At 46.0% G+C, this 6,273-nt stretch overlaps 1 long non-coding RNA gene across 1 annotated transcript; it reads left to right on the top strand.

Annotated features, from left to right (window-relative positions):
• Positions 1 to 4,743: 4,743 nt before the first annotated feature.
• LOC117185495 (uncharacterized) lies at positions 4,744 to 5,562 on the top strand. The gene is made up of 2 exons (XR_004471006.1): positions 4,744 to 4,972; positions 5,237 to 5,562. It is a non-coding gene; the product is annotated as an uncharacterized lncRNA (long non-coding RNA).
• Positions 5,563 to 6,273: the final 711 nt, after the last annotated feature.

Below are 6,273 nucleotides of genomic sequence, written 5' to 3'. Positions count from 1 at the left end.
GCAGAGATAAGTTGTCCGGCAGGGGCTATAAATTTCCCCCTCTGGAGAAAAGTTTTCCGCCAGCGGATATAAATTTCCCGCCACCGGAGATAAGTTTTCTGCCAGTGGAGAGCCGTATTTTGTCAGCAGTGATAAGTTGTCCGGCAGGGGATATAAATTTCCCGCCACCGGAGATAAGTTTTCCGCCACCGGAGAGACGTATTTTGTCAGCAGAGATAAGTTGTCCGGCAGGGGATATAAATTTCCCTCCGCCGGAGATAAGTTTTCTGCCAGCGTAGAGACGTATTTCGTCAGCAGAGATAAGTTGTCCGGCAGGGGATATATATTTCCCGCCATTGGAAATAAGTTTTCCGCCAGCGGAGAGATGTATTTTGTTTGCCGAGATAAGATGTCCCGCCGCCGGAAGTAAATGTTTTGCCAGCGGAGATAAGTTTTCTGCCGGCGGAGAAACGTAGGTCGTCTGCGTAGATAAGTTTTCCGCCAGCGGAGAGACGTATTTTGTCAGCAGAGATAATTTGTCCGGCAGGGGATATAGATTTCCCGCCACCGGAGATAAGTTTTCCGCCGGCGGAGAGACGTATTTTGTCAGCAGATATAAGTTGTCCGGCAGGGGCTATGAATTTCCCCCTCTGGTGAAAAGTTTTCCGCCAGCGGATATAAATTTCCCGCCACCGGAGATAAGTTTTCTGCCAGCGTAGAGACGTATTTTTTCAGCAGAGATAAGTTGTCCGGCAGGGGATATAAATTTCCCGCCACCGGAGATAAGTTTTCCGCCACCGGAGAGACGTATTTTGTCAGCAGAGATAAGTTGTCCGGCAGGGGCTATAAATTTCCCCCTCTGGAGAAAAGTTTTCCGCCAGCGGATAGAAATTTCCCGCCACCGGAGATAAGTTTTCTGCCAGCGTAGAGACGTATTTTCACAGCAGAGATAAGTTGTCCGGCAGGGGATATAGCTTTCACGCAAACGGAAGTAAGTTTTCCGCCAGTGGAGAGACGTATTTCGTTAGCAGAGATAAGCTGTCCGGCAGGGGATATAAATTTCCCACCGCCGGAGATAAGTTTTCTGCCAGCGTAGAGACGTATTTTGTCAGCAGAGATAAGTTGTCCGGCAGGGGATATAGATTTCCCGCCACCGGAAGTAAGTTTTCTGCCAGCGGAGAGATATATTTTGTCAGCCGAGATAAGATTTCCGGCAGGGGATATAAATTTCCCACCCCCGGAGGTCAATGTTCTGCCAGCGGAGATTAGTTTTCTGCCGGCGGAGAAACGTAATTCGTCACCGGGGATGTATGGTCCGTCAGGGGATGTAAATTTCCCGCCGTCGGAGATAAGATTTATGCCCGTGGAGAATCGTAGTTCGTCAGCGGAGATAAATTGTCTGCCAGCAGAATTAAGTTGTCCGCCAGCGGATATAGATTTCCCAGCACCGGAAATAAGTTTTCCGCCAGCGGAGAGACGTATTTCGTTAGCAGAGATAAGCTGTCCGGCAGGGGATATAAATTTCCCACCGCCGGAGATAAGTTTTCTGCCAGCGTAGAGACGTATTTTGTCAGCAGAGATAAGTTGTCCTGTAGGGGATATAGATTTCCCGCCACCGGAAGTAAGTTTTCTGCCAGCGGAGAGATGTATTTTGTCAGCCGAGATAAGATTTCCGGCAGGGGATATAAATTTCCCACCCCCGGAGGTAAATGTTCTGCCAGCGGAGATTAGTTTTCTGCCGGCGGAGAAACGTATTTTGTCAGCAGAGATAAGTTGTCTGGCAGGAGCTATAAATTTCCCCCTCTGGAGAAAAGTTTTCCGCCAGCGGATATAAATTTCCCGCCACCGAAGATAAGTTTTCCGCCACCGGAGAGACGTATTTTGTCAGCAGAGATAAGTTGTCCGGCAGGGGATATAAATTTACCGCCGCCGGAGGTAAATGTTCTGCCAGCGGAGATAAGTTTTCTGCCGGCGGAGAAACGTAGTTCGTCAGCGGAGATAAGTTGTCCGGCAGGGGCTATAATTTCCCCCTCTGGAGAAAAGTTTTCCGCCAGTGGATAGAAATTTCCCGCCACCGGAGGTAAATGTTCTGCCAGCGGAGATAAGTTTTCTGCCGGCGGAGAAACGTAGTTCGTCAGCGGAGATAAGTTGTCCGGCAGGGGCTATAATTTCCCCCTCTGGAGAAAAGTTTTCCGCCAGTGGATAGAAATTTCCCGCCACCGGAGATAAGTTTTCTGCCAGCGGAGAGACGTATTTTGTCAGCAGTGATAAGTTGTCCGGCAGGCGATATAAATTTCCCGCCACCGGAGATAAGTTTTCCGCCACCGGAGAGACGTATTTTGTCAGCAGAGATAAGTTGTCCGGCAGGGGCTATAAATTTCCCCCTCTGGAGAAAAGTTTTCCGCCAGCGGATATAAATTTCCCGCCACCGAAGATAAGTTTTCTGCCAGCGGAGAGACGTATTTTGTCAGCAGTGATAAGTTGTCCGGCAGGGGATATAAATTTCCCGCCACCGGAGATAAGTTTTCCGCCACCGGAGAGACGTATTTTGTCAGCAGAGATAAGTTGTCCGGCAGGGGATATAAATTTTCCGCCGCCGGAGGTAAATGTTCTGCAAGCGGAGATAAGTTTTCTGCCGGCGGAGAAACGTAGTTCGTCAGCGGAGATAAGTTGTCCGGCAGGGGCTATAATTTCCCCCTCTGGAGAAAAGTTTTCCGCCAGTGGATAGAAATTTCCCGCCACCGGAGATAAGTTTTCTGCCAGCGGAGAGACGTATTTTGTCAGCAGTGATAAGTTGTCCGGCAGGGGATATAAATTTCCCGCCACCGGAGATAAGTTTTCCGCCACCGGAGAGACGTATTTTGTCAGCAGAGATAAGTTGTCCGGCAGGGGATATAAATTTTCCGCCGCCGGAGGTAAATGTTCTGCCAGCGGAGATAAGTTTTCTGCCGGCGGAGAAACGTAGTTCGTCAGCGGAGATAAGTTGTCCGGCAGGGGCTATAATTTCCCCCTCTGGAGAAAAGTTTTCCGCCAGTGGATAGAAATTTCCCGCCACCGGAGATAAGTTTTCTGCCAGCGGAGAGACGTATTTTGTCAGCAGTGATAAGTTGTCCGGCAGGGGATATAAATTTCCCGCCACCGGAGAGACGTATTTTGTCAGCAGAGATAAGTTGTCCGGCAGGGGCTATAAATTTCCCCCTCTGGAGAAAAGTTTTCCGCCAGCGGATATAAATTTCCCGCCACCGAAGATAAGTTTTCTGCCAGCGGAGAGACGTATTTTGTCAGCAGTGATAAGTTGTCCGCCAGGGGATATAAATTTCCCGCCACCGGAGATAAGTTTTCCGCCACCGGAGAGACGTATTTTGTCAGCAGAGATAAGTTGTCCGGCAGGGGATATATATTTCCCGCCATTGGAAATAAGTTTTCCGCCAGCGGAGAGATGTATTTTGTTTGCCGAGATAAGATGTCCCGCCGCCGGAAGTAAAGGTTTTGCCAGCGGAGATAAGTTTTCTGCCGGCGGAGAAACGTAGGTCGTCTGCGTAGATAAGTTTTCCGCCAGCGGAGAGTCGTATTTTGTCAGCAGAGATAATTTGTCCGGCAGGGGATATAGATTTCCCGCCACCGGAGATAAGTTTTCCGCCGGCGGAGAGACGTATTTTGTCAGCAGATATAAGTTGTCCGGCAGGGGCTATGAATTTCCCCCTCTGGTGAAAAGTTTTCCGCCAGCGGATATAAATTTCCCGCCGCCGGAGATAAGTTTTCTGCCAGCGTAGAGACGTATTTTGTCAGCAGAGATAAGTTGTCCGGCAGGGGATATAAATTTCCCGCCACCGGAGATAAGTTTTCCGCCACCGGAGAGACGTATTTTGTCAGCAGAGATAAGTTGTCCGGCAGGGGCTATAAATTTCCCCCTCTGGAGAAAAGTTTTCCGCCAGCGGATAGAAATTTCCCGCCACCGGAGATAAGTTTTCTGCCAGCGTAGAGACGTATTTTGACAGCAGAGATAAGTTGTCCGGCAGGGGATATAGCTTTCACGCAAACGGAAGTAAGTTTTCCGCCAGTGGAGAGACGTATTTCGTTAGCAGAGATAAGCTGTCCGGCAGGGGATATAAATTTCCCACCGCCGGAGATAAGTTTTCTGCCAGCGTAGAGACGTATTTTGTCAGCAGAGATAAGTTGTCCGGCAGGGGATATAGATTTCCCGCCACCGGAAGTAAGTTTTCTGCCAGCGGAGAGATGTATTTTGTCAGCCGAGATAAGATTTCCAGCAGGGGATATAAATTTCCCACCCCCGGAGGTCAATGTTCTGCCAGCGGAGATTAGTTTTCTGCCGGCGGAGAAACGTAATTCGTCACCGGGGATGTATGGTCCGTCAGGGGATGTAAATTTCCCGCCGTCGGAGATAAGATTTATGCCCGTGGAGGATCGTAGTTCGTCAGCGGAGATAAATTGTCTTGTAGTATGTGCATATATTGAGTGTACACTGTACCCAATGGTTAACAATAAATGTATCAGCAACACATTGTTGCAGTACACAAACAAAACCACTTCAAGTGAGCGTGCAATATGATCGCCGCTTATGCGCTAAGCTAAGTCAGCATTCCCACGCTGACCACTTGAAGCACATATATATATATACACATATGTACATACGGCTCTTGCCCTCTCGATTATGCTGATAAGACAAATATGTATGAAGCCGCTCCGCTGTTGGCGTAACCGGCAGCGCAGCTATGCGGTCTGAGTTATAAGAATAAATTCAATAAAGACATTCAAAAAACCGAAGTCAAACGGCACAGACGTGCCAGTGTTATAATTGTAATATTGACATATTACATGGCGACCGTGACAAGTGTCACGAACATGTAGAACATATGTTAAAATAAATCACATAAGAAAAAAAAAAGCGGAGAGCGAGAGAGCGAGCGGCGAGAGCGGACAACAACAGCAGGCACCACTGGAAGCAGCAGGAAATGGAGCGGAACTGAACGCAGTAAGTAGAGTGGTATGTGTGGCAAAAGAGGCGGCGTAGTAAAACGCCTGAGAGCCAGAAGGGCAACACTACTAAAACTGCTAAATAGCAACGATAATTTGCCGTGGAGCACATCTGTGAAATTACACACAGAGCTCGATCACATCAAATTGTTGCTAGCAGAAAAGAAAATGAAAGAGCCAATGCACACAACCACCTACACTGCAATACGAAATATCAGTAAAATATTAACCGTAACTCCACCACCCCAAACGACGGAAATAGCAAAGCCAAGGAAGACCTGCCCGAACGACTGCGAGGGACCTCTACACTCGCCGCATTGCGAGTACACCTGTGCAGCCTGCACCGGTGCCCCAACAGAGAAGCAGTAGCAGCCTGTGCAGCCAGCACCGGCCTCGTCTAGCGCAACAAGCTAGACCCGGAGCAGTGAACCGACAGCGCTTCCTAGAGCGCCCACCGCCAAACAAAATTTTTTTAAAAAATGCCTGCGATGCATACAACTTAACTGTAAGATCTAAAATTGTAAAATTGAGCGGAATAACATCTGCCCAATTAGAGTGAGGCCTGTAAAGCCACACAAACACTAGGCAGGAAGAAATGTAAAAAAAAAAAAAAAACTGAAAAAATATATATAAATTATAAATTACTTTCAACAATTAACAAAGAATCTATACAGTAGTATAAAAGAAAAAAAAATGAAATTTGTTTTTGTATATACATATGTCACGAACAAACAAAATAAGTAAATTTGAAGAAAATTTCGAAAATTTTTACACAATGGGTTTAGTAGATGTAAAATCGGTAGATTCGACAGCGAATGTAATAAACAAAGTCGAAGTCAATAACACCGACCTAAAGCTAATAACAATACTTATTGCTATTATTTTCATTATAATCATAGGACATCTATTATATAAATTGTATAAGCTACATAATAGATGCATAAAGAAACGCTATCAAAGCCGGGCAGATGACCTGGACAAAATTTAAAACAAATTTATAATGGTAACGAAAATTGGCCAAAAATAAAAGAAAAAGTCCAAAAAGAATCATGAATAAAAATATATCATTATTTGATTGAAAACCTATAAATGTTTATGCACATTTTAATAATTATTTTAAAATGAAATGGAATGGCAAAATATTAATGCCGCATTAGTTAAAATAAAAGAAAATTTTGATAAATCATACAAGTGCCTAGCACAAAATAGGAATATTTCAAACGAAACTATAAGTAGACACGCGACACTATTAGTTGCATGTTTTAACCAAGCTCGTTCCCTGATACACGACAATAAAGA

The sequence above is a fragment of the Drosophila pseudoobscura genome, unplaced genomic scaffold (assembly GCF_009870125.1).
Source record: "Drosophila pseudoobscura strain MV-25-SWS-2005 unplaced genomic scaffold, UCI_Dpse_MV25 Unplacedtig00000092, whole genome shotgun sequence".
NCBI lineage: Eukaryota > Metazoa > Arthropoda > Insecta > Diptera > Drosophilidae > Drosophila > Drosophila pseudoobscura.
The sequence above is the reverse complement of the archived record's forward strand: the minus strand, read 5'-3'. Positions and strand labels throughout refer to the sequence as shown.